At 42.2% G+C, this 12,643-nt stretch overlaps 1 long non-coding RNA gene across 3 annotated transcripts in view; it reads right to left on the reverse strand.

Moving 5' to 3' along the window:
* Positions 1–10,835, reverse strand: part of LOC117885197 — a 30,776-nt gene extending 19,941 nt beyond the window's left edge. The window contains exons 1-4 of one of the 3 annotated variants that reach the window (XR_004647740.1): positions 10,597–10,835; positions 1,593–1,695; positions 632–812; positions 129–270 (exon numbers count right to left, since the gene is read on the reverse strand). This is a non-coding gene — a long non-coding RNA (uncharacterized LOC117885197). Of the gene's footprint in view, positions 1–128; positions 271–631; positions 813–1,592; positions 2,162–10,596 lie in introns of those variants that run through there. The other 2 variants (XR_004647738.1, XR_004647739.1) reach the window with 2 other exon arrangements.
* Positions 10,836–12,643: the final 1,808 nt, after the last annotated feature.

The raw sequence follows: 12,643 nt of genomic DNA on the forward strand, positions 1-12,643 counted from the left end.
GGGATACTGAAGGTACCTTGGAGAAGTTGTTCAACTATACATTTATGATATTTCTGGATAAATGCACCATGAACCCACTGATATACCAGAGATACCTGGATGATATTTTCATCCTCTGGATAGATGACCTTACACCTCTAGTTGTCACTACCATCCTATATGAACAATATGAGTTCTCTGTCACACAGTCTGTAGGGTTCACGACCATGAGTGCCAACCTCAGGGAGGATGTCAGAAGCAGGGCACACAGCCTCAAACTGGTGGTAGGGTCTATAATTAGATTTCATCAACACTTTAACAAATGTGAACTCCTGGATCACTATAACAGTCTCATCATGGAGTCAGACAGTCCCCTTAGGCTCTCCAGTCTAACTTGCCACCTGGTGGACTTAGTGATCAATGGTCACATACACCAAACCCCCCCCCCCCAAAAATATTCAGGTTGCTCCCAAGAGATGAGACACTTACCCCAGATCAATTTGTATGTAAGGGCACTGTGGGGCTCAGTCGACCTAAGTTACGCAGCTCCAGCTACGTGAATAACGTAGCTGGAATTGACGTAGCTTAGGCTGACCTTTTGGGATGTCTATACCGTGCTGGGTCAATGGGAGAAACTCTGCCATCGACTTACCTTATGCTTCTCATTCCAGTGGAGTACTGGAGTCGACAGGAGAGTGATCGGCGGTTGATTAACGGGTCTTCACTAGACCCACTAAATCTACCCTTGGTGGATTGATTGCTGCACGTCGATCCCCCAGTAAGTGGAGACAAGCCCGTAGATCTCACACCAAAGACAACACTGGTAGCCAAGCCTGTAATAAACCAATTGAGGATTTATTAACTAGAAAAAAAGAAATGAGAGAGGCAGAGTTAAAGCAGGCAACATATATACATAAATCATGATAAATGAATGATAAATGGCAACAAAAATTATTAGGGGGCTGGAGCACATGACTTATGAGGAGAGGCTGAGGGAACTGGGATTGTTTAGTCTGCAGAAGAGAAGAATGAGGGGGGATTTGATAGCTGCTTTCAACTACCTGAAAGGGGGTTCCAAAGAGGATGGATCTAGACTGTTCTCAGTGGTACCTGATGACAGAACAAGGAGTAATGGTCTCAAGTTGCAGTTGGGGAGGTTTAGGTTGGGTAGTAGGAAAAACTTTTTCACTGGGAGGGTGGTGAAGCACTGGAATGGGTTACCTAGGGAGGTGGTGGAATCTCCTTCCTTAGAAGTTTTTAAGGTCAGGCTTGACAAAGCCCTGGCTGGGATGATTTAGTTGGGAATTGGTCCTGCTTTGAGCAGGGGGTTGGACTAGATGACCTCCTGAGGTCCCTTCCAACCCTGATATTCTATGATTCTATGATTCTAATTCAGTTTATGGTTTCAAAAGGTGACAGATGTAGTAATCTGTCAGCACTGAATATCTTTTAGGGCTAATCCTAGATTGACCCTGGGGATCTCTGTTTTTTGTTTCTTAGCTCCAGCCCTTGTGAGAGTACAAACTGCAAACAAGTTAAAAATCTTCATATTAGTTATTTTTATTTTCATCTTCTAGCTTTCAAACTGATGGGATGAGGCCTTCTGCACGTACCTCTCCATAGGTGGATGGGAGAATGAACAAAGCTTTAGTTCTGTAATGGTCCACTTAATTTTGGTAGTCGTCCTGGATGGCTGGGGAGAACCACTCTTCCCATCTGAGTTCAAAAGTTCAGAGTAGGCATTTTTACAATTGTAAAACAAACCTTGTAGCATGGAATAGAGACATTACAAGTAAGGTTAACGCATGCAGCGTCTTATAAGTTTTTTATAGAGAGTCTAAAACACATCCTTACAAGTCTGACGCCTATGTTGAACAATAGTAACATACAAGTGAGCTGGTCTGTTTTCCGCTATGAATTTGTCAGTGCTCAGGTGACGCCTACAGATTTGGTAAGAGCTGGCACCTGGTTTACAGCATTACGGTATCATCAAACAGTTACAACCTATACTTGATGGGAACCACATCCTGAAAGAAGTCTTTCCCCAGCCCCTTTTTCTGGCCTTCAAACAACTCTGCCCCAAAACCTGCCAGGCTTATCAGACACTAGCTCCCCACAGACCAGGATCCACCAATTCAAAGCAGCACCAGACCCTGCCAGAACAACAGATGCAAAACCTGCAGACATATCTCCACTGCTATGATGATCAATACTCCCCACAACATAACCTTTCAAGATCCATGGGTCCCACATGTGCCCATCACAACATGGGGTAAACTTCACTGAAGGCACTAAATGCCTCAACAACTATGTGGGTGAAACCAGACAGACAATCACTACACTCTCGAATGAGCTCGCACAGAAAAATGATAAAAGACAAAAACACTGTATCACCCGCGGATGAACACTTTTCACAAAACGATCACGCCATATCTGACCTCTCAGTCCTCAGCCTCAAAGGAAACCTGCACAACACCTTCAGAAGACGAGCCGGGGAGTTAAATTCATAACTTTTCTAGACACTAAAAATCATGGTCTGAATAAAGACACTGGATTTATGGTTTATTACAACAATCTGTAAACCATTAATCCCACTTTTTTGTCCTATTCCTGCAAAGGTGTTAACGGGCCACTTCACTTTGAGCTGTCCCTTACAATATGTGTTAACTACTTATGCTAAACAATCTATTCCACCTTGTATTAAGCTGTCATGCTCGGAGGCCAGGTCTACACTACAGACTTATATCGGTACAACTACATAGTTCAGGGGTGTGAAAAATCCACCCCCCCCGAGCGACATAGTTAAACCGACCTAATCCCCTGTGTAAACAGTGCTATGTCAAGGAAGAGCTTCTCCTGCAGACATAGCTACTGCCTCTTGTGGAGGTGAATTAACTACACCGATGGGAGAAGCTGTCCTATCGGTGTAGGAGCGTCTTCACTTAAATGCTGCAGCTGTGCTGATGCAGTGTTTTCGAGGTAGACCTGCCCTTTCTCTGGAGGGTAATTTTGACTGAGAAAGGATTGTAGGATTGTGCCCAAGATGCTTATTCTGTGCTTTACACCTAATGCAGTGTGGGTGGAAGTAATGAGGCTTCCTTTCTATTAGGCAAGCACCATTTCAGTTATCTTTGAACAAAGGGTGGTGGGAAATTAACAGTGCAGCTGGATCAGGTCTCATTTACCATCCTTCCAGTACCTCTTAATTGTTAGCCTAATTCATTTCTAGCATTATTACTCCCTGCCTCTCCCATTCTCCAGAAGTGATGTTTCTTGGAATAACAATAACTGATGAGTGGTGTAAGTCATTAATTCATGTTTGCAAAGTGCCTTGTCATTGATGTTTTTGTCATTTGTCACATGAACGAGCATTTGAATCACACATCAATGGTATATTTAACACTTCCTATTTTTTTTGTTCATTTTCAGGTGGAGTCAAATATTTAAAGTATATGGAAGGAGCTAATAATTTTCAAAAAGGAGAGAATTCACAAGTCTTAATAAAATCTGAATGGTTCACTATTGCATCTGTATAATGAAATGAAAACAAATACTAATTGTTCTTAAAATAGCTCCTTGTCATTATCACTGATTAAAATACATTTGTTAATGGAAGATGTAATACTATTGCAAGTAAAGCAAGTTTCTTTTATGTTTGATGTCTCCAGTTCCTTTACAGGTCGAAAATGTTGGATCTATAAGCCATTCCTGTGTACATTCCAGAAAAGAAAATGCTATTTCCATAGATCATTTCACTGCCATGGGATATTGCCTCCTGATCATTGTGTGTTTTGCTTCTGAACTAATTCCTTAGAAGCATCTTTGCTACTAAAAATAAGTGACTATTTCTTGCTTTAAATTTATACATATTATCAAGCAGAACTTATTGTTCTCTTTCCTTTATGTAAATTTGTCCTGGCATAAAGGAAGCTGCTCAGACATTTTCATTTAAAATTGTAAATGTGTATACTGTAGCTCCACAAAATTTTGTCATAGTTTATAAATGCACGTGCCACTTAGCAACCAGTTAAAATATGTCATGCAAGTACAATTCTGTCTGAGAAGGCAAAGAGTTTATTGCTCAGGTTTTAGTCAACACATGCCCTCATAAAGTTGTACACTCATATGGCAAGTAACAATAAAATACTGATCTGTGTTACACAACCCCTAAGCACATCAGAGCTAGAGGAAAACACTAACCGTATCTGTGGAAGGAGGAATTGTTCAGAACAAGTTTGTGTTGTCAAAAACAGCTTTTCCTTAGAACTGAATCTGGAGGGGCTGGAAACAGAATGTGCACATCTTTGAGATCTCAGTGAGGGAAGAAAAGGGCAATTTTGCAGCCTGTGGTCCAAACTCTCCTAACAGTTACACTGTCCCCCTGCAGTCAGTGAAGATGCACTGGTAAAGGTTACTGAGCGCTAGAGTTGCCAACTGTCTAATCACACAAACACCAACACCCCTGCCTGACCCCTTCCCCGAGGCCCCGCCCCTGCCCCTTCTGAGTCCTCACCCCATCACTCCATCCCCCCTCCCTCCGTCACTCGCTTTCCCCTCACTCATTTTCATCAGGCTGGGGCGGGGGTTGGGGTGTGGAAGGGGGCAAGCTCTGGGAGGGAGTTTGAGTGCTGGAGGGTGCTCACGGCTGGGGTAAGGGGTTGGGGTGCGGGAGAGGTGAGGGGTTCAGGCTCCCACCAGGCGGCGCTTACCTCGGGTGGCTCCCAGGTGGCAGTGCAGTGGGGCTAAGGCAGCTTCCCTGCCTGCCCTGGCCCTGCACTGCTCCTGGAAGTGGACGGCACATCCCTGTGGCCTCTGGGGGAGGGGAGAAGAGGGGGCTAGGAGGCTGTGTGCGCTGCCTCCGCCTGCAGGCACCGTCCCCACAGCCAGGGCCGGCTCCAGGCACTAGCCCACCAAGCACGTGCTTGAGGCGGCACCTTGGGGCCGGGCGGCGCTTGGGTTTTTATTTATTTATTTTGGTTAGTAGGGGCAGTGCTGGAGGGTTTTTTTGTTTCCGCAGCAGGTGGGGGCGGGGGAGCTTCGGGTGGTGCGGCGCTGAGGGGGCGGGGGCTTCGGGCACGTGGTGCTGGGGGGGCTGGGATTTTGGCTTCGCGGCACTGGGGGGGGGTTCAATGGCGCGGCGCTCGTGTGTGGGGGGGTACGGCACGGTGGCGCTCTTCTTTTTTGCCTGGGGCAGCAAAAAAGTTAGAGCCGGCCCTGCACGCAGCTTTCATTGGCCACAGTTCCTGGCCAATGGGAGCTGCCGAGTCGGCGCTCAGGGCAGGGGCAGCGCGTGGAGACTCCATGCCCTCCCTCGGGGCTGTAGGGATGTGCCGGCCGCTTCCCGGAGCAGCGCAGGGCCAGGACAGGCAAGGAGCCTGCCTTAGCCCCACTACGCCGCCAGACTTTTAGCGGCCTGTAATCTCCCAGTTTGGCTTCAGTAGCCTCTGGGAGATAGAGCCTGATTCTGGGAGACTCCCAGAGAAACCAGAAAGTTGGTGACCCTACTGAGTGCAGGATGTAGTCCTATGAACAGTTGCTGAGCCTCAGTATGTGTATCTGACAGTACCTTGCCAGCGAATGAGAAACTGCAAAACCTTCAGAAGTTTGATGGACACTTCCATTACTAGATGGCTTCCGCAGAGTAGTTTTGCTTTGGGCTACTGAAACTGCAACTACAAGAATGAGAACCTGGTTTAAAAAAAAAACAAAACAAAAGCAGACTATTCTGCAGCACAGGGAGAATTCCATGTCAAATTCCACGGCAAATTTCACTGGCACAGAATCATGGAATACATGGGGCTCTGATTATATTTTTTCTTCTCCCACTTTAAAAAAAACAAAAACAACAAAAACAGAATATGCACTAGAAGTCAAAAGGAACCACTGGATTATCTAGTCTGACCTACTGTATATCACAGGCCACCAATATCATTGTAGTACTCATATTCTAAATTTAACCAAAATTAGACCAAAGTATTACAGCCCGCAAGAGACTACTAGACTATTATATGCCCCAGGCAGAGAACGAGGGACCATTGTGCACCAGTGCCCAAGGCCTCTGCAATGATTAAGTGAAATATACCCAGATAATCCCAGCAAGTGATCTGCACCCTGCAGAGGAAAGCAATCCTCCCCACCCAAAGGTCACTGCCTGTCCTGGGGGAAAACTCCTTCTCAAGCCCCCCATATAGCAAGCAGTTAGACCCTGTATGAGCAAGAATCAGCCAGCCAAGCAACAGAGAGAGAGCGTGAATGCTCTGTGCCACTTTAGAGCCTTGGCCTATCTTGCCCAATGGCAGGATATAAACCAAAATAGGATACATACCTGGCAAATGGTGGCAACATATGACATTTGCACTGGTTAGTCAAGCAACAAGATTTTTTATTCAACAGGCTAAAGAACTGGATAGACACCGACCAGCGCCATGACAGATGACAGTATAGGATGGAGTCCAGGAGCAGGGAGCAGACCATATTACATAAATATATCTGATCCCAGTACAGAGCATACCAACAACACTTTCAACTCTGAAAAACAAGTCAGGAAAACAGTATGTCTCTCTGCAAGTCTTTCAGCTTTTATATTTCCTAGACACTTGTCTAGCAACACAAACCAATAGAGAAGGAGCCACAGTTCCTTCACTGAACACTCTCCAAGTTGTCCATATAAACAAAAAACTTATTTTATTTGTTGTGACATTGACTGAAGTAATGAGCTCCTAGGAACAAGGAGTTGGAGAAATAGCTTCAAGAACACAGAGAGGGACGCCTCAAACAATTAGAAGGCAATTAGATGGAAAATGATTTTGGCTCCAAATTCTGGGGTAAATAATGCAGTCCTTACTCAAGCAAAAACTCTAGCCTACTCTAGTGTAAGTTTTACCTGAGTAAGGATTAGACTCTAATTATTAGATATCAGTGCAGAAATAGTGGTTCTGTTTGTATATTTAATTAATTGCTCAACAGACCCAGAACTGACCACATCTTTATGGAAATCATAGAGCTATTGTGTGGGTGCTGAATTCCTTCAGGACTATTTCCCAAGCACTTAGCAATGCTAGTTGCCTTGTATTAATTATGATGCTACTTTTGATTTCAGGTTTCAAAGTACTGAGCAACTGCTAATTTGTGTTTTCTTCACCCCATAATGGAGCACAATCTGTCTGAAGCATTGGAGAGTGCAACTACAAGGTGTTAATTATAGTGTCCCATTCCCCCCTCCCCTCCCTCTGGGCTAAACTCTAGTGGTTTAGGTTGCATTTACTTAAGTAGCCATTTGATCTTTCCCAGGAGAGGATTTTGTATGGTTTCTTTTAATCTTCTCTGCATGCATTCACCAATGGCTTGCTGACCTCTTAAGTTAATATTTGTGTTTATGGGCAAGAGGTCACAGGATCTACAACAGAACAAATAAAAATAAAGTTTGTAAACCTGAATTAAAGAAAATGGTGTCTAGTAAAATGTACATATGTCTGTTTTAAGTATGGATTAAGTCCATCCACCCATGACGATTTGTCATGAACAAATATGGTTTATATTGATTATACATTTTTTAAAAATGTATTAAAATGGTAATTATCATAGTCCCCTTTCAGCTACGGAAGAATCTAACAAAGGATTTTAAAAGATATTAAATTAAATAAAAATGTGAAATACAAATGCTTAACTTTATGCATATGAGTACCTCCATAGATTTGAATGGGATTAGTCACAGAGCATAAAGTTAAGAACATGCTTGCCTTTGCAGGATTGAAGGTTTTATACAGTAACTATGCAGCACAGTATGGTTCCACTGTCATGTGATATAGGGCCTGTTCTGCTCCCACTAAAGTCAATGAAACACCCATTGACTGAGATTCTGATTTCACTAATACCAATGCTCTGCCACTGTGTATGGCAACTCTGTTGAGGTCTATGGCACTACTTTAATCAACAACACAGAAATCAAAATAGTTCACCTTAATCAAACATAATTTAGGTTAAGGTGAAAGAGTCAAGTAGCCATCTCAGAAATTGCAAAACTTGTTTCATCCAATGCAAAATATTATTCCATATCTATTCTGATAGTAAGGATGTCTATAAATCTGAGAGTTTATTTTCCACTGTTATTGTTTACATAAGGTTAGAAATCCAAAGCGATTTATTTCCTAACTTCTTTCTAGCACTGCAATAGTAATATTTGCTGTCCAGTGAGAACCATAGCCAAATCCATGATCCGGATACAAACAGAGTAAGTGACAAATCGTCCGCATGACCCAGAATACACAAAGCAGGAATTTGAATAACCACCTTCTTCAAAGTGTTAGAATGAATCAGAAAAGCACCCTGCCAAAATTAATGAAAAAATATGAAAACTGTGCAAAATTCTACCTAAAAAAACATGAAGAAATGAGAAACCTGGTATAATAAATATGCTGGTCCAGATCCTGCAGAATCAGGATCGCTATAAATTAAATTATAATTAATAGTTTTAAATTAGATTCCCTTCATTTTTGAAACAACGGTGGGGGCAGATTATACTCAACTATACCTATGTGATCCTATTGAACTCAGAAATGTTGAGTTCGATGGGATGGAAGGAAATGAATGTAGAGGTTGGCCCAATGTACTGAATTGTGAGATATTATTAAAATGAAATATTAATTCCCATTTATTCTGAACATACTAGATTGTTTCAATACCACCATTTTAGAAATAGAAAAGTAGGCATTCTGTCTTATTTCCAGATATCACAAATGAATCAACTATTCTTTTAACTGGAAATCCTGCAAATATTCTATTTATACCGAGCAATCTTTGCAAGTGATTTGAAATTAAACCATTTTCTCAGCACCTGTAAAAATGTGCAGATGAAGAACTGGCAGTGTGATGATTGCTTTACAGATAAGCATTTCCTTCATCATCTTCAAGGACATCCAGATTTATGATCTAATCACTTGGCTCTTTAACAGGATGCATTTGAATCTGATTAAAAAGAAAACAAATAGCTTTGCAGATTTATTAATGAAATCTGCTTGACCTTTCCACTTACCTAACTCTCTCAACATAGGGTGTTAAAAAGAGAATGTAGCTTCCTTAGCATTTCTAAATATTTTAATTTCTACAGTTCCTATGTGCAGAATGCTCTGCAGTGCATTTTTGGACATTGGCAAGTGCAATTTTTGGAGTTCTTTTTTTCCCTTCTCTTCTTGAACTTTAATTGCTTAACCTACATCCTAATTCAGGTTGCTCATAAACCTTAGCCTTTGTTGTAGGTCCGACATCTGCATTATGTCAGTAACAAGTAAGACATTCACAAAGTTCCGGAATGTTGCAAGGCATTTTATAGGTGCTGCAATAAAAGGCAAATTGAATTTACAAAAATGCATTTGTCACTGATTAAAAACGTACAAAGTTAATTGGAAACACTGTGTAGGTGTTGCCACACAACTAGAGGTGTAACGAGTGGTTCTAATTCAGATTGAACATGGTAGGGTAGTAGATAGTCATATAATACTAACATTCTGAGTAATATTTTTCCCCCTTGAAAAAACTGCCATTTGCTTACCCGTAGATTTAGATTACTGGTTGAAATGGTGAAGTATGAACAATGTTAACTGAGAATAATCCCTGATTTCCTGGCTCATTTTCAGAGCTGCCATCACAGTGGTATCTATAAATATCATTCAGTGCTGGTAATTGCAATGTCCCTGGGGAAGGTTTTCTATGGTTTTTTTTTCTCCCCACTTCACTGTTGACAATGTTGTAATGTAGTATATAGCAAGTGAGGTGGAAAGAGGGAGGTAACCAACAACTAAGGCAATCAGCACCCTCCCCCTAGAGTGGAGTGAATTATTTCCATATAATCCACTTAACCTTTGCCATTGTGGGACCTGGGAAGCTTGAATGTATTTCTAAACTTGAGTCTTTTAATTGCCAGTTTATAGTGTCACTAGTCCAGCTCAGCTGGAAAGATGATGATTGGAAAATAGTTCCATAAGGCAATAGCTTTTCACCTCAGGCAGGAGTCCTAATTATTATTAGTTTTGTGGCCTGTTGTCCTCTCAGTCTGTTGGACAGTGGCCTACAACAAATCCACAAATGATGGGCTGGGTTCACACTGCTGTAAAACTGGAGTAACATATACACTGGAACTGATTCAGCACTAAGTGTATTCAGAAGGGCCTAAGAGACCTCTGCTTTTGTACTTGGAGACAATTCTATACAAGGCAGGTTGGAGATAACTGAGCAGTATAAGAAAACAACATTGTGATTTCCTCTCTCATGCAGTCTCCACTTGACAGTGAGAGTTAACTCATATGTCAAATACATGTTCCCTCTCCACATCATACACAAAATCTTTAGGTTATCCTTTATACACATAGTCTTATATTTGACTAATACTGTAGAAGTTTTGTTGGTCATTTCCCAAGAATTAAGTGGGGGGGAAAAATCCAAGTCACTTGAATATTTTAGTTAAAAATATACTCAGAGGGAATGAATAGCTCAGGGGATTGGTAATAGTCCACAGGAGCATTTTAGACATGGTACTAACTCAAAGCTAATATTGACTGATGGCTGTATGGCAGTGAGTTGATCTCTTACCATATTTCCCAGTGGACAGGTGTCCATACTCACCAAGCAGGTAACCTTGCTTGCAGACTCAGCAGAGTTATCAAGATTGAATGGATCTGGGAAATGTACTAGCATCTCAGGCAGGGATTTCAAAAGAGCCTAGGAGAGGTAAACAGCCAACTTCAATTGAAATTCAACAGAGCCTTGGGTTTCTTTGAAAATCCCAACCTCAGTCCTAGATCTTCCAGAACTGGGTTGAAGCATATTTGTTGGGCAGCATGGAGAACCTTGCATTGGTCCTGCCTATGACATCACTCTGAGGTATCTGGATAAAAGCCAGGGAACTGGTACCTTTCACAAGTACTAAAATCATGCTCAGAAGCACAGTTTACATGCTCTGTTTCCCGCTTCCACAAGCTTCAATCTGCCAGCCAGTGCCAGGGGGTGGGGATAGGGGAGGATATTCGAGTGTCTTGCATTGCTGATGTCATTAATACTTCCCATCCCTGCACTCGGGGTTGCCATGATCAGGAATGCCTCTTCCATTCTCCTTTGCTACCCTGTCCCCTCGTTCACTTATACACAACCTGCCATAATCTGACCCTGACTCTGCATTGACATTTTTGGATAGCTCCCTCTCAAGCCTCCCCAAATCTGATGTGATGAACCACATAATTATGATTTATTTGTACTTCCATAGTGCCTATTAGAGATCAGGGCCCTAGACCCTGTATATTCATTTAATGAAAAGATGCCCCCCAAAATATACTGTCTATTACATTGTAACTCCCCACAAATACATCCCAAGCCCTAAATCTCAGGGAACAAAGATAAAAAAAGATTGTTATCTTTAAAAAGAAACAGAGTAAAAAGGAACTGAAATGGGAACTGCATGGCTGCTCTGTCTGCAAGATCACTCAAACCTTCCTGCCTTGGGCTCTTCCACTGTGGTAGCTGATTGTTGCCTCTTCCTATGGGAGTTAATGCCATAGTGGGTTAGTCTAACTAGCAATAACTTCTACACAGATTGCTATTCAGCAGTCTACCCGTGGTTGAGGGAATCATACCACAGAAAGTAGTTGGCTCCGCAGTTTCATGCCCTCTTCTTGCAAACACACAAACCGCTGACCACATGCGTTGCCAATGAAGAGGCTTCTCAGAGCTCCTGGGGGTGGAGGAGGATGCTAGAATATCACACTGCTAAGTCAGTTTGCCCTTCTCTGCCCATGTATGGGGAGGACCCAAGGAGTATTACAGAGAAGGACAAAAATGAGGTTAATAAAAAATATTAAAAATCGGATTTTATTTCTGTAATTAAGGTTTTAGTGCAACATGTCATTAATAACATGGGATTGAGAACTGCAATTTAGCTAGCAGCAAGGCCTACCCACTAATAAACCAGCGTGGGTAGCAGGCAGTAAAGATCAGCTGCAAAAGTTGGTCATATACAGTAGAAACAAAGGGGTATGTTCTTATTACTAAGAAGAGACCTCAAAACAATTAAACAATCTACTTTGGTGTGGATAGGTCCAAACTTTAATTTAACTTCACTGCTTTGACATTCTTAACCCAGCAGCTTATCTGAACATCTCATCTCGACAACCTGAGATTTTTAGTACTTCCTGGGTTTGGTCTGGTGAAAAATGGCATGGGAATAGCTTCCTGATTATACCAGGGAGTGCAGGGAGGCTTGGGGAGAACCCCTCAGATTCCTGCCCAGAACTTTAGAACAAGATTCCCAAAGAATCAATTAATCTGAGGCTTTATTGTCAATCAAGCACCTGTTAGGACAGGACATTGGGGATTGTTGGCTTTCTGTGTAGTAGATGTTCAGGCAACTTAGACATGTTTGGTTCAGCTGAGAGTTACTTAAATATAGTTACTATACTGAGGTGTGCAAAAGCTAAAACAACAATGTTAACTGAACCTTTCCAAACTTCAGGAAAGATTTGGGGTTGGGATGGATTTGGACAAAAGTTCGGGTGGGGGGGCAGGAGGATTAGTTTACTGAAATAAATTCAAAGACTTGTCATTCTTGGCCTGAGGTGTACAGAGCTTCAGTTGCACTGCTCCTTGTAATGTTAGTAAAAACAGCGTATATTGAAATGAG

Source organism: Trachemys scripta, chromosome 11 (genome assembly GCF_013100865.1).
Source record: "Trachemys scripta elegans isolate TJP31775 chromosome 11, CAS_Tse_1.0, whole genome shotgun sequence".
Taxonomy (NCBI): domain Eukaryota; kingdom Metazoa; phylum Chordata; order Testudines; family Emydidae; genus Trachemys; species Trachemys scripta.